The following is a 16,071-nucleotide window of genomic DNA, read 5'->3' as shown; positions in this document are numbered from 1 at the left end:
CTCTCTCCATGGCTGGGGCTTCCTCATGGTGCCTGGAGTCTTGAGGGCAAGAGTTCTAGGAGATAAAGGCAGGAGCCTCAAAGCTTGTTGCCACCCAGTGCAGAGGTCCCATAAGCCACTGATCTTGTGTTTCCACTGGTCACACAGGCCTGCCAGCCAGCTCAGATTCAAGGGAGTGATTTCGACCCGCCTCTTAGTGGCAGGAGCCACAAAGAAGGTGAGGCGGTGTTTCCTCCCTCACATGTGGCCCTATGTCCTCCCCACCATGGTTCTCCACCAGGCACAGATGGAATGAGTCAAAATACAATTCAGCAAAAGCGGGGGAGAGGCAGGATTGGAGACAGAGTAGCCCTGTCTGTGTGATGTGTATGTGTTGTGTGTGCAAGAAGGCTTGATGTTCATGCAGATCAGTCACTGGTCAGTCTCACTGTGGTGTCAGCAGGCCACTGGAGCTGTGAGTTTAAAGGATTGTGAGCCCCATTTATGGAACCATATGGAGAGGCAGCCTGTTACGGAAAGATTTCGGCCTGGATGCCAGGGTCCGGGTGGGTCCGTGGCCCACAGCACACAGGCAAGGGGAGGAACAGGGGCGGCTTGCTGGTCTACCCAGAGAGACGCTTCTCCAAGCTTCTCAGGCTCTGGCCCTGGCCCCTGACAACACCCCTTACCACAAAGGCTCCCGAGCCCTCATCGAGAAGGGCATCTTTGAGACAGGGTCATACTAAGCTTGTTTTAGGAAAATAGCTCTCTTGTCAATGTGCAGGCAAAAGAAGTTTCTGCAATCCTCAGCTCAAAATTTTATTTACAGCAAAATGTTGATTTACCCACAAACATCCTGCTTTGCTAAATATACCACCCAGCTCCTAGAACAGGGTTGTGGTTTTCGAGCATGGGCTCTGCCCTCCCTTCTCAACACTGGCATGTTGTGTTGCGTACTCGCTGCTGTGGTCAGCGTGCACTGTGGGAGACGGGTGGTCACCAGAGCTGCAGGACGGGCCTTGGTCCGATGGGTCTCTGACGGAGGACTTGGCCGGGGCCAGAGGACTAGGCAGCAAGTCTGGTGCCCACTGCTGGGCACAGCCTGCTTGCTGAGCATCTTCATCCTCTTATAGGCTGGCGTGGTTGATGGTCACCCAGGCTGTACATGCACTGCCAGGTCTCCGTGGCCAAAGGAAGGGCTTGGAGCTGATCCAGGCAGAAGGGAAAAGCCTGCCCTCCCATGACACGGCTCCAGAAGCAGAGGCCCAGGGCCCTGGGTGAGCCTGAGCTCCAGGAAGTGGCCAGCGAGGCCCCTGTCCTCGTCATCCTTGTAGAGAGAGACCCCGGGCTGGCCGCGGGCAAGACGGGCCAATGAGAATGAGGGCCGGGATCAGACCTCAGCGTTGTTTCTGCTCACACAGCAGGAAGGCGGGAGGGGAGCGAGCTCCCAGGGCTGCGGGTGAGCTTGCAGGGGAAGGAGTCGGGGCGGGCGGGCAGCGAGCGCGGAGCTCTGGCACCCCCGGCGTCCTCATCGGCTGTGCAGCAGCGGCGGTGGGCCCGCTCCGAGCCTCCCTCCGGAGCGGCAGGGTGACATCCGCCGGACTCGGAACGTCATCTCTGCTTGTCGTTAAATGCCCGGTGGTTGCAGGCACCGGAGGCGGGAGGGAGGCCTGTGCCTGTCCCCGCTGGTAACCTGAGACCCAGCGTCCAGCAGCACCCAGGGAAGGAGGGGACACAGGGCAGGAAAACCGTGCACAGACTTAGGTGGGGAGGGCCGTCACAGGCTGCCTGGCAGAGCCGGGCTGCGGGAGCTTGGGCCAGGTGCAGCGCCAGCCACCTGCGGGGACAGCTGGGCCCTCCGAGCCCTGGGAAGACGGTGGCCCTTCTGCCTGCTTCAGCCCCGTGCAGAAGGAGAGCCGGGCAGAGGCAGCCTAGCCGCATCATCTGGGGGACGCCACAGAACGCCTCTGCTGGGCACCTGGGTGGCTCAGTTGGTTCAGCGACTGCCTTCGGCTCAGGTCATGATCCTGGACTCCCTGGATCGAGTCCCGCATCGGGCTCCCTGCTCGGCGGGGGGTCTGCTTCTCCCTCTGACCCTCCCCCCTCTCATGTGCTCTCTCTCTCTCATTCTCTCTGTCTCAAATAAATAAATAAAATCTTTAAAAAAAAAAAAAACGCCTCTGCTATTTTCTGTGGAGCCGTCTGCCAGGAGGAGAGTTTTTATTCGTCTCCGCTGCGGTCAAGAGGTGTCTGAGGACGAGAAGCCAAGTTCCCTCGAAGGGGCACACACTGGTGTGGGCACTGCTGTCCCGGGGAGCGACATCCTTGGAGGTGAATGAGCCACCAGCTCCTGGGGTCTGAGCGAGGTCAGAGGAGTGCAGGGGCCTTGTGCACGGCAAAACCCAGATAAGCTTTGACTGGTCCTCCCCGCCAAGCAACTGATCCCCAGATGGTGGGATCCTGCTGTGCTGAGGTCTCGGGAGATTCTTGGCTGTTGCTGCTCTGGCCAGGCCAAGGACTGGCAAACTACAGCCTGTGGGCCAAATCTGGCCCACAGCTGTTTTTTGTGAATAAAGTTTTATTGGGACCCAGCCACACCCATTTGTTACACATAGTCTGTGGCTCGGTGGTGGACTTGAATGTTGTGACGGAGAGCTTAGGCCCGCAGGCCTGAAATACTTACCATCTGGCCCTTTGCAGTAGCGTTTCTGTCTCCTGGTCTGGGCCACTGATCCTTCTGGAATTCTGCAGCATGGTCTCTGATGCTCACCTGCCCATCCCCGCCCTTGTCAGAAAGTGCCCTGGCGTAGGTGCCCAAAGTGCAAAGCACCTCTTCCCTGCAAGTCACAGAGGCAGCCAGAGACCATCTGCTTATGTGATAAAGAAAGCTCAAAGCTGATTTAAGATCAAAAGTCCCAGTCACATAGCAAAGGCCCTTCGAGGTCGCCTGGCCGCTCTGTTGTTCGGTGACAGGGGGACGGAGGCCCCACGAGGGGCGGGGGCTGCCAGGTGCCAGAGGGAGCAGGGACCTGTTTTCCCAGCCCCTGGGCGTGGGTGCGGGGCCGCCCACGTGGGCAGGCCACGGAGCGCGGGTGAAAGCAGGGCAGGGCCTCGGCCCCGAGACTGGTTTCAGAGTCATTTTTAATTTCCTGGTACGGTTTTCAGGCATCACTGAAGGAAGATGTGTGATTTTTATGTGAAACGGTGAGGGGGCTAGGGTCAAACATCCATAAATAAAGCCTGGGAAACATGGCTCTGTGTCCTGGCCACTCGAGTGCGGTGCGCGGACCGGGAGCAAATCAGAACCGCAGACGCTCGGTCCCCCCCCGCCCCCGACGCCCTGGGTCTGAATGTGCAGTTAACTGGACTCCCAGGGAGGCGCAGCACCAGGCTCTGAAAGCCATCACTCAGCAGGTGCTCTTCAGCTCTTTGCGTCTTGAAACCCTCCTGGGCAGGTTTTAAAATGCCTAAGCCTGGTCCCCCTGCCCCCCAGAGCTTCTGAGGTCACGGTCTGGCCGAGGCCGGGGCGTGGAGGGTTTGGAGGGTCCCCATGTGGCGTGAGTGGCGTGAGGACGAGGACCTCAGGCTACTTTTGCTCTGAATCTCGCAGCCAGGAACCCATGCTGAACGCCCCGGTGGAGACTGCCCTCAGCTCCAGACTCGCACTGCCTGCAGCCTGCTGTGTGTCCCCCTGCCCGGGAGGGTGGGAGGCCCCGTCCTCTCTGGGTTCCCTGCACTGCTGGTGGAGCTTCCGGGAGATGTGGTGAGGAAGCTGGCTGACCTCCCCAGTGACGGGAGGGGAAGTCACAGGCCTCCCACGGGCTCCCGCTGTCAGGGCCAGTCTGACGTCTCCCTCCCTTCCCTCCAGCGCAGATGGTGGGGACTCGTGCTAGAAGGAGCCCTTGGTCCCCCGCAGTCCCTGGGTGGCGGTGATGGGCCGGTCCCTGAGCCTGGGGGCCGCTTGCCGTCTCGCAGACCTGGCCTGGACTGACGATGGGCCTGGATGGGCACGGGGGTTGGGGGGCGTCCACACGTAACCAGCGTCATTCAAGGCCTGTCTGGCTGTGGCCCTCCAAGTCAGGACAGACCCCTGCTCTGTTCTTTCCCAGCTCCCATTCAGACAATACTCTAACACCCAGCCTCAGGGAGCTCAGAGGCCCTTCTGGTGTCCAGGCTTCTGTCCTGCCCACGGTCCTGCTGAGCACCCCTCCCTGCCGTGCCTCAGGCCGCTGCAGCCTCAGCCGGGCCTTCCCACGCTCCCGCAGCGGGCAGGGCAGGGCAGGGTTCCCTGACCTGGCCGGGGTGGGGGGTGGGGGCAGGCAGAGAGCTGAGGTTCGTTGGTAGGAACACAGCCCTACAGGGCATCTGCCAGACACCTGTGACCGCCACCGTGGGGCCGAACGGTCCTCCAGAACCCAAAACGCATCCCAGAGGGAACCCTGGGCAGCCACAGCACCGACGGTGGCCGCCTGAGGCTCAGGAGAGCAGCCCCGGGCCAGGGCCGCTGGGGTCGGGACACCCTGCCCCTCAGTCCCCCGGCTCCTTGGCTGGAGCACCCGCATCTGTTGTAGCCAGGAAGCAAGAATCAGCACTGCTAAGAGATTTTGAGACAAACTGCATTCGGACAAATCTGAGCCCTTGGTTTCAAACAAGGACTGCATGCGTTTTGAGGTACTACGGTTTTAGGTGGTTAATGGTTCTTTCGTGCAGGTACTTTATTGCATGGATTGATTCTTTTCCTTGAGCGTGTAGTATTAAGTAAAATCATAAAGATTTCTAAAATAGTAAAATCCAGTGCTAACCGTCCTGTGTCTCCACTCCCCTCCTGCCCCGGCTTCCCCTGAAGGGACTCAGCAGCCCCTTGCTGGCCTTTGCAAGGATGAGAAATAGCGCGCACACGTGGAGCTCTTGGTCTTCGGGGCAGCAACACCCCCGGGGCCATGGAAAAGGGCCCATGCCTTCCAGTGGTGGTGCGGCCTCCACCCTGCTGAGTAAACGCTGAAATTTTACACTAGGTGTAGGATGGAAACTTCTAGCATAGGGCACACCTTGGTGAGCAGGTGAACGCGGACAGGCAAGACTTCAGTGGGTGGGTGTGCAGTGAAAGGGGGGACTGGCGCTTTCTTTTTCCCTTAAAGAACTAACTCCCTCCTTGGAGCCAGCTTCGTGAGGACCAGAAGCATCGGTGCTTTTCAGAGTCAGGGTGACGTGCTGGATTTCCTTGGGAGGAGACAAAAATGTGAACAGCAGAGCCGTTCAGCCCAACCCCGGGGCCGGGAGACTGTGCTTCTCAGCAGAGGAGCTGACCAGGCCGTGCTCGGGGGACAGTGCTCCCGGAGCCCCCAGCTGGCTAGGTGCTGCTTGTCCACAGGGCCTGCCCGGCAGCTGACGGCCTTCTCCCTCTTCCCCTGCCCTGGCCTCTCCAAACTGAGCCCCTCTCAGGCTTGCCATTTCCGAAGGCCCCTCCTGTCTTTGTGCCAGCCAGGAAGAGTTTTCTGGTCCTAAGGGTACGTGTGATCAGATTGGCCCCCGGAAGGCAGGACAATCTCTGTTTAAAAGTCTATCACTTGGGCCCATCTGCAGAATCCCTTTGGCTGTGCAGCAGGGTGCCTTTGGTTCCAGGCTTGGGGCGCACGCGTCTGTGGGGCCTCCTGCCTGACCTGCCGTCTGGGGAAGGGACCTGCCCCCCGGGCGGGCAGCCCCACAGGCGGCCCCTGCACCAGCCACCACGACCCTGCCGTTTGTCTTTTGTGAGTAGCAGCCTCCACCGCGGGAGGGAAAGGGCCCCGAGCCTTCTGTCAAGATGCGGTGGAGCAAATACGACATAGAGTCTGTTCTGATTCTCACTGAAGTCCAGAACAGAGGTAGCCGATGGATTCACGAGCTAACCATGAAAACCGTGGCTGGATTCACAGCGCTCCTCGTCTCTTTACAGCTCGAGAGGTCTTAAGTGACAGGCTCATTTCTTTAAGAAGGTGTTCTAGAATTCAGTACCTCTACAAGCAGCCACGAGTGGATATTCTGTGGGAGGGGGAGGAGTTCCCATCCTGGGGGACCCTTCGGGTGCTCAGTGCCTTCGTAACGATAAGAGTCATTTAAAAGGCAAAAACCCACACACTAAAATGTGGTCAAACTGTTGTTGAGAGTAGGGGTGACGTACGAGGTGAAGGAAACAGAAGTGTGTGGTTGACTAGCTGGTTTCACGATGAGTTATGCTACTTCTCCAGAAGAGTTCTACCCTCGGTTACGTCTCGCTGTTGGGCAGCATCGGGAACGGATTCAGCCACGGTCGCATGGCTCATCTTCGGTGGCACCCGGGCTTCTCATTCCATTTTCACAGCCGCAGCCCTGTCGTTTTGGGGGGGACAAGAGGAGGAGGGTCCAGGTATCTGTCGTTGTGTGGTAACTGACCCAGCCCAGTGACTTAAAGCTGCCGTTCCTCACCCCTGCTCGGTGGGCTGCTGGAGTCTGCAGGGCACTTCTGCCCGTCTTCCTTGGGATGGCCGACCTGGCAGTGAAATGGCCGATCCCTGGGCGTCGTAACTGCTACGTGGAACAGCGGGGCCTCTCTTTCTCTCTGTGGTCTCAGATGCGGTAGATGGACTCCTCCATGTGGTAGCTGGACTCCTTAAATCAGGGTTTGGGAAACTTTTCTGTAAAGGGCCAGAGAGCAGATATCTTCCACTCTGTGAATATGGCCTCTGTCGTTCAGCTCTCCTGCTATAACACAGAAGCGGCCGCAGACAATACGTGAATGCACAGGCATGACTGCATTACGATAAAACTTTATTTACAAAAACAGACATCAGGGGCCAGATTTGTCTGAAGGCCGTAATCCCCTGTCTTACACGGTCGCCCAGGACTCCTAAAAGCACAAAAGCAGACTCTGCTTCCAAGTCTTAGTCCTGGAGCAGACACAGCACTGCCTCTTAAGTGGGTCACAGGGCCACCCCTGACGTGGTGTTGGGGTGACCACGGAGGGCAGCTGGGGGCAGGGACCCTGGGCATCTCTGGAGATAACAGTCCTCCCCGGGGGTGGTAGGGAGGGAGAGACGAGATTCCACCTTGGTGACTGGTTTTAAGGAGGCATTAGGGTGACATCCCCCGTATTTAAAGCAAGGCCTGGAATTCTGCCCTAGGCTGCCGCCTATGTACCTCGCTGTGAGTTACTAGGTGAAATCTCCGGGCCTCAATTCGCGCCTGGTAAGTGCGACGCCCCCCGAGATGAACGAAAGGACCTGCGCTCACGGGATTTCGAGGTGAAGACGCGGTCTCCTCCGCCTGCCTCCTCTCGTGGGGTGTTTTGTACTTGGATACAGGAAATAGAAACGTGATGTGATGGTGACTCTAGGAGGTAGTGGTCATTGGGACCACTGGGACATCGTGTCTTGTTGGGGTCCAGATGGACCCTGCCTGGGGTTCTGCCTTCTCCTTGTTCAGCTGTTCCTCAGGTGCCCCGGGCTGTCATATTGACAGAGGGATTTCCATGGGTAGCTTCTAAGAGGCTGAGGGCACGTGGGGGAACTCCAGTCCCCTAACTCTTGCCCACAGAATTTCATAAGCCTCCCCTGTCCTGCCTCCAGGTATCCCTGCTCCATAGCACCGTCAATGTGCATGTTTTTATAGCAAATTGGATCATGTTGCTCCCTTTGGATGATCTCCTGACTGCTCCCCACTGCCTCAGACTGCGGCTTCCTCCGGGCTTGGTGCTCCAGCCTCCCTGTGTCCTGGCTTCGCCCACCTTCCCACCCTCCCATGTACACTGCCGTGACCCAGGATGCTTCTGTATTCCCAAAGGAAAGGAGCCACCCTAAATCCTCCGGCCTTCCCACGTTTCCTCTGAGCCTGAGACCCTCCCCCCATTGAAGGTGATTCTTCAAATCCCAACCTAAATGCCACTTCTTCCAAGACATTCTTCCTCATTCCCCTTAGTTGCATCAAATGCTCCTTCCTGAGGGCACCTGGGTGGCTTAGTTGGTTAAGTGTCTGCCTTCAGCTCAGGTCATTGTCTCCGGGTCCTGGGATCGAGCCCCACATCGGGCTCCCTGCTCAGTGGGAAGTCTGCTTCTCCCTCTCCCTATACCCCTGCTTGTGTGCTCTGCCTCTTGTTCACTCTCTCTCTCAAATAAAATCTTAAAAAAACAAAAACAAAACAAAAAACAAATGCTCCTTCCTGAAAGAACCCAAGCACAAAAGAGAGAGAGAGGGGGAAGAGAGAGAGAGAGTGAGAGAGTGAGAGAGGCAGATCCTAGGGATTTTACTGACCCTGAGTGCATTCCCATGTAAACCCATTAGAACACTCTTACCTCCACGGAATGCAGGCTAGGTTAACTGAAAGTCCTAAGTGATCATTTCTGATCCTTCATGATTCATCTCTGGCCGGATGAGCAATCTTGTGCCTGACAGGAGAGTTTCTGAAGTGGTTCCCAAGCTGCTTGCTGGCCTTTCCCAGGTAGGGCGTGTTGGGGGGGGGGGCGCATGAATGGCCAGGCCTGCAGCGGAGTCCCATGCTGCTCTTCCATTACCCCAAAACTATCTGGTGGGTCAATGTGGAGCTTGAAACGAAAGCAAAAACAAAGATACCAAAGCAGCTGGCTCTTCTTTGTCCCGCAGCAGGGCAGCTCTGCCTTGGTGGCAGCTAGGGAAGGCGTGGTAAGAACGCCCCTCTGCCTGGGGTTGGGGAGGACACAGGCTCCCGTTCTTGTTTTGTTTTCTGTGAGGAGGTCTGGGCAAACTGCTGCCCCTCCTGCTCTGAGCCGGGCTGAGGCAGGAGAAGGGAGTGGGGCTCTGGCCGGTGGGCGGGTCCCTGGTCCCTGCGGGGGATGTGGAGTGAGGCCAGGCTCTCACAGTGACTGGAGCAAGGGGCTGGGGTCACTTGGGTCATGCTGATGCATGTGAAATAGTACAACCTGGCGATCTCAGCTGGAATAACAGCACCGAGGGGTCCCCGGCCCCGGGGGTCAGTCCAGACACACAGACCGTTTCCAGGTCGCCCTCCCACCCCCCACCCCGTGTGCACCAGACCCAGCCAGATGACCTGCCGATTTCTGCAGATTTGCCTAGGAGAGGACAGTGCTCACAGGAGACCTTCCGGTGGGGGGGCCGCCTTCACTGGTGGTCCGGGGACATATCACGGTGGTGGTGTTAAAAATGTAGATTGGGATCCATTAACGGGCCATGAAAGTAATCTATAGGCTGTGACTTACATTTGTTTTTTTTTTAAATGGGGGCAAAAGATCTGAGTAGACATTTTTCCAAAGAAGATATATATGAGTGGCCAACGGGAACATAAAAAGATGCTCAACATTACTAGTCATTTGGGAAGTGCAGATCAAAACCACAGTGAGCTCTCACCTCGTGCCTGTTAGAACAGCATTACCAAAAGGACAACAGTTCCCGGCGAGCATGTGGGGGGCACAGAGCCCTCGCGCCCTCTTGGTGGGAATGCAAACTGGTACAGCCACTGTGAACAGCGTGGGGGCTCCTCAGAAAGTTACAAATAGAGCTACTCTACGACCCAGCAACCCCAGTTCTGGGAAGGTATCTAAGAGAAACGGAAACAGGATTTTGAAGAGATGTCTATACCCCCCGGTTTGTAGCAGCATTATTTCCAATAGGCAAGACGTGGAAACAAACGTGTCCATTAACAGATAAACGGATAAAGAAGTGGTAGTGTATATACATCACGGAAGGTTAGCCAGCCATGGAGAAACGAGGAATTTCTGGCATTTGCGACACCATGGTTGGACCTTGAGGGCGTTACGCTAAGTGAAGTAAGTCAGACAGAGAAAGACAAATACCGTGTGATCTCTTGTATGTGGAACCAAAACACGAAACAAAAACCCTAAAACAAAAAACAACCAAACTCCTAGAAAAGAGATGGGACTCATGGTTCCCAGGAGCAGGCTGGGGGCAGGGGACATGGGAGGACGACGGTCACAGGTCCAGACCTGCCGTTGTAAGGTAAACAGGAGCTAGGGATGTGCTGGGCGGCACCATGACCACAGCTGACGTGGCCGCGGGATCCCCGGGAAAGCTGCTGTGGGAGAGTAGATCCTAAGTGTCGTCATCACCAGGGGAGATTTTTGGTTTTTTTTGCTTTTTCTTTTCGCTGCATCTGTGAGGTGATGGACGTTCCCCACACTTATCATGGTGACCACTCCGCAGTCTGTGCATGTGAAACCATTGCACTCTGCACCCGGAACCCATGCAGTGACGCACCTCAGTTCTATCTCAGTTTGCAAGAAAAAAAATGAAGCAGAATAAAAAAATAAAGTAGGACTTTTTTTGTCTCAAAATGTTTCCACTTTCTCTGTCTTCAGACCTATCATATGGCATCAAAAATCCTGCTTCAGAAGGACTAGTCTTCAAGCTTTGTGCACCTGACATGCTCTTTTCTCTCCCTTCCTCTGATGTCTCACCCTCTCTCGGGTGTCTCCCTCCTAGTCCCTAAAATGAGCATGTTTGGAGTTCTTACCCCTTCCATGCAGGCTCCCTGAGTGCCTTCTGGAGCCATCTTCCCCTTCCTGGCTCTGCTGATCCTGGCCCAAGCTGAGTCCCAGAGCCCCCAGCCCCAGCCCCTCTAAGCACAGCCTCCCACACATGCCCCATGGATGCCCCCATGGGCCGCACCTGAGCCCCTCCTCCTCCTGGCCCTCCTGCTTCCCTCCTGCACCCTCCAGCTCGGCAGGGAGAGTCCCGTGCCATCCGTCAGGTTCCCACACCCAAACCTAGACTCCTCATTTCCATGAAACTCTCCCCAGATGCTGTCATTTCTGCCTCTGTGCTGTCCCTCTTCTCTCTGGCCCAGCCCCACACCGGCTGGGACCAACGTCCCACCTCAGTTGGAAGACCCTGGGGCTGCCGCACCGGCCCCTTGGCACCTGTCTCACCACCTGCCACACTGCAGAGTGCTCGTCCTCCTTGAGGCAGACCTAGCTGTCAGTGCTCGGGCCATTCGTGAAAGGGACATGGACCCATGGGCACCTGGGGCAGCAGTTAGTTGCTGCCAAAGCTGCTGAGCTGGGAGAGCTGTGCAGTCAGTGTCTTCTGGAAGTGATTTTGGGCCCCAGTCTTCTTTTGAGTTGGTCAGAACAAGTCTGCACTGGAGAGAATGACAGAAGGCTTTCTGATACCTCTAGCCCTCCTAAGTTAGAGGGTGGACCCACTTCAAGGCTTGATGCAACTGTGGGCTTTTATTTGCATTGCTGAGTAGAAGATAATTCCAATTTATCTGGTATGTAAACAAAGTAGAATATCAAGATCTTATTGGCAAACAAGGAAGAAAACACTGGAGCAGAAGGACATATTTGTGCATAGATAGGTGGATGGACAGATGATGGAGAGCTAGATGGATAGGGAATGGGTGAGTGCATGGATGGATGGATGGATGGATGGATAGATAGATGGATGAATGGATAGAAAGATGGGTGAGTGCATGGCTGATTGATGATAGATGGATAGAAGGATGGATGATGATGGATGGGTGGATAGATGATAGAAGGATGGATGGATAAGTGCATGAATAGATGGATGAATGGGTAGAAGGATGGATGAGTGCATGGATAGATGGATGGGTGGGTGCATGGATGGATAGATGGATGGATGAATGAACAGAAGGATGGGTGAGTCCATGAATGGATAATGATAGATGGATAGAAGGATGGATATTAATGGATGCATAGATGGATGGATGGATGGATGGATGGATGGATGGATGGATGGATGGATAGATGAATGGGTGAGTGCCTGGATGGACACATAGATGGAGGAGGGGGTATATGTAGATATAGATACAGATCTGTGTATATTAATCCTGGATATGTTAATTTCTATAAAATGAGAGGATATCTTACTTACAGACTTGAGTCTCAGCCCTCTAAATGTCTGCCTGAAAATCACCTAGTTTTCTAAAGATAATTATTTTGCCCAGATACCATTTCATAATGGCCTAAGCTCAGACATATCTCAAGAGTTCCCCTTTTGGGGTTTTTGTGGCTCAAGAATGAAGTCATTGCATTTGGGATTATTGTTGCTTTAGCTTCAGAATCTTCGCTTCTGAAGTGTGAGAAGTTTGGCTTGTGGATCAAGTTAGAGATCCTGGGATGTCCTAGATCACCACCTGAGGGTCATACATGTGCACTGATGAATATCTGGTGCTAAGTGTCCAGCTGTAGACCCAGGAGCAGGAAGGTGAGGCTGATTTCACAGTCTCCCTCACGGTGGGAACAGAGCCAGGTCATAGGGAACTAAGGACTGGACAGCTGACTCAGTCGGCACCACTGTGGCCCATCCAAGGATATACTGGCAGGAGCAGGGAAGGAGAGGAGGGTGGGGGGGCTGGGAGTGAAGTCTTTCCACAAATGGAAGAGGAGCACTGGTCATGTGTGGACAGCAAGGATGGGAAGAAGCGGCTTCGTCAGGGAAGGCCTGAACATCCAAGGAGCTGGGGTTTTAGGGAGGAAGCAGGAGAAGTGTTTTGGAGGCTGTGATGGGGAGTTTCCTGTGTCCTTCTGGCTCTAGTACCAGCTAGTCAATCAAACACCTATCGAGGTGCTGCTCTGGAGGTATTTAGCAGATGTGGTCAGCCTCTGCAGTCAGCTGACTCCATGTAAAGGACATGACTCTCGATGCTGAGGGTGGGACTCATTCAGTCCATTGAAGGATTAAGAGAAAAAACACTGAGGTTTCCTAAAGAAGAAATTCTGTCCCAAGACTACAGTGTCATCTGCTGCGTGAGTCCCCAGCCTGCCCTCAGGCTTCAGACTTGCCAGCCTCACAAGCACATAAGCCCATTCCTTGAAGTAAAACTCTTCATCTCTTTCTCTATCTTTATGTCTTATCTACATCTATATTTATGTCATGTATCTCCTATTGGTTCTGTTCCTCTGGAGAGCCCTGACCAAATAGAAAAGGGACCTCATTCCTGACTGTGGGGTGGCCTGCAGAACACCCCAGAACAGTCTGAATTCGGGAGATGTGCAGCCCTGAGTAGCCCCGGCCTTTCCAGGCCTCAGTCCTTTCATACGTGGCTCGCTTCTTTCTGGAATTTGCCCGTCACTCCATCTGTGCATTCAGCCAGCAGGCCTGTAGCTGGCACTTCCTATGGGACGGGAGCTTCGCTAGACAGTGGAGATATTTCAGGGAAACAATGCAGTGCACTGTCCCTCCCCCTTGGTCTCGCTTCTTGGCTTGCTGGTTGAGACCTTGTTCAGATGCTGGTCCCAGGAGACTTCCCAGCCCCTCGGCCAGTCTCTGGCACTGCAGCCCCCGGCCCATCTGGTGTCCATGACTGTGTTCTAGGTGTTCTAGGTGCTGGTTAGTGTGTCTGCCTCATTGGCTCTACTGAGTGGGACTTTCCTGTAGAAGTTTCCTGATGGATCCTGCAATACTATCTTGTTCTTGCCCCCAGACTTCTATGCTAGTAACTGCGTGTTTAGGAACTCCCTTTATTTACATGTACATTTCCTTTACGGAACCATAAGCAGCCGAAAAGCAGATACTGGATCTCTCTTGTTGGGCCACTCAAGATACACTGGTTATACCACGGTGACAAGAACTCCTTCAGTTAGGAGACTTCTTCTCTTGCTCATGCTGTGTGTCCACCATGGGCTGATGGGGGCTTTTGTTCCTTGTGACAGTCACTCGGTCACCTAGGCTGATGGGATAGTTGCTGCCTCCAGCGTGGCCATCGCCAAGCAGAGGGAAGGAGGCTCTGGAGGAGAAAGACCCCACTCTGGCAATGACATGTTCTGGCCTCAAGGGAGACGCACTGCTCCGCTCACAGCCCAGTGGCCAGAGGCAGTCACGCTGCCCACCTGTCTGGGGGCATCAGGGTGTGTCATCCTACGTATGCTCAAGGTAGACAGCTGGGGATATGGGGTGAACAGCATTAATCCCTACCCACTTTGTTTGAGCCTATAACTACCTTGATCCACAAGCATCTTGAAAGCAGAAGCTGAGCCAATGCATCTGTATGGCCCAAACATCTAGCAAAATGTTGCCTAATAAATGCTTCATCAGTTGTTGATAACTGAATGATAGGAAGCGTATGCTAGCCTCTTAGCTATGCCGAGCGTTTCTGGGGCATAAGTGACTGCTGTGTACCCTATGGGGGATCCTCTTTCTCTCTGCGGGTGCTTGGCGACTGCTTAGCTGTTCAAACTTACATTTTGACCTCTAGGGAGGGGTGTCCGCATGACCCAGATGCCACCACTGCCCTGGTGGCCAGTGCGCTGGAGGCCACAACGCTCAGGACCCCAGAGCAGTCAGTCCTTGGGGTTCCTTGGTATTCCTCCAGTGGCTGGCTCTGTTGCAGCCACACAGCATTGCCCCATGTGTTTCTGTGTCCAAATTTTCCTCTTCCTGTAAAGACACCAGTCCCATTGGATTTAGGTCCCAGGAGTAGAACAAAGGCACAAGACAAGAACAGGAACAAGACAGCTAAACTGTGCATCTGGTCAGAGCCTCAATGTCACCTTTATAAGGGCATCGAATTGTTCCAGATGCACTTCGTATGTTTTCTCATTTGCTTTTCCAACCCATCAGCGCATACAGATCAACCAACATCTTCCCCAAATGGTTGGTCCGCATGAGCTCCGTGCACGTGCTCGTGTCTGAGTCGGCATACAGCACACTGTGGAGCCGGGCTCCCTCCAGCACCTGCTGGCCTATGGTCTCCCGGGGGTCCTGCCGGGTCATGTGTCCTGCTGTCTGGTCAGCTCTGCTTCATTTCTGAAAGCACTCCATGGGTCTGGAGTAAATGCAGATCCAAAAATTGTAGACCCATCATGCAGAAGCCAACTCCAAATAGTTACACAGTACAGGGATCAGAATTAAAGTAGACCCTGGGAGCCATGTCTCTAATGTTGTTTTTGTAACTTTTCCATTATGGAAATAGTCAATGTTCATGAAAAATTTTAAATCTAGGAAATTTCAGAAATGAAAATTTAAAATCATGGTTAACAAACTGATATTTTACTCCTGCCTCCAGGGGATTTTTTCCAGTGCTTGAATTTTAAAATTTAAAAAAGCAAGTAAATGCATGAAAAAGATGTACTACTCTTTGGGGGGAAGAAAAAAAGCTAGAATCTGCTGACAGTTAATTGAGAGCAACAAGAGATCCAGCTGGAAAAGTGCTGGAAGGGGCTAGAGGTAGTATACTTAAAAAAAAAAGACTAAACAGAAACTTGATAAGCCATTTCAGAACTGCAAAGTTATGGCCATTAACCGATACTGTTTAAGCAAAAAGTAAATTACTTACTCACCCAGGATTCACTTAGGAATAAAATTAATCCCAAAATGAGTAGGAATCTCAAAAGGCCTTTGAGCACCCAAATCAATGTCACTAAGATCCATGTTCTGAAGTCTGTGTGTGTTTTTTTTTTTTTTTTCAATCAAGGGAGATGCCCTGCTGATCCTCGTTCTGAGGGCTGGTTTTAGCTCATTTTCCACACATTTCTAACAAGACTCATGTTAGGGTCCTACAGTTAGAAGTCACAAACTGGAGCACAGAAACCCCAGTCCGCCACAGGCAGTTTGGCCATACGCAGAACACGGCCCCAAGAGAGCCCAGGGAAAGATGACAAAAGAAAAGAAAATGAATAAATAGCACAAATAGCAAAGAATAAATAGCACAAGGGCAAGAAGATGCATCCCTGTGCCTGGGCACATGTTCCCAGAAAGGGAAAGCAAAAGAGGCAGCCGGCTGAGGTCCTTCCTTCCACACAGGGGGAATCCTGAGACAGCTGGAAACTCGAAACATTCTGAAGAATTTGCTTCTCAAAGTTTGATCTTTTTTGATTTGTTTTCTTTTATTATTCATTCTATCATTTTTAACATTTGTACTGAGCTTTTTTATTACACTGTACAAGTTACCCGTTGAAAGTGTACAATTCATTGTTTCTGGTATATTCACGGGCTTGTGGAGCCATCTGATCTTACAATGTCTTTGTCCCCTCGCAAAAAGAAACCCCATATCCTTTCCACCATCAGACATTACCCATCCCTCCCACCAAGCCCTAGGTGACCACTAATCTAGTTTCTGTCTCTATAGATTTGCCTGTTCCAGACATTTCCTATCAATGGAATCAT

Source organism: Halichoerus grypus, chromosome 14 (genome assembly GCF_964656455.1).
Source record: "Halichoerus grypus chromosome 14, mHalGry1.hap1.1, whole genome shotgun sequence".
Lineage (NCBI taxonomy): Eukaryota > Metazoa > Chordata > Mammalia > Carnivora > Phocidae > Halichoerus > Halichoerus grypus.
This window is presented reverse-complemented; position numbering follows the sequence as displayed.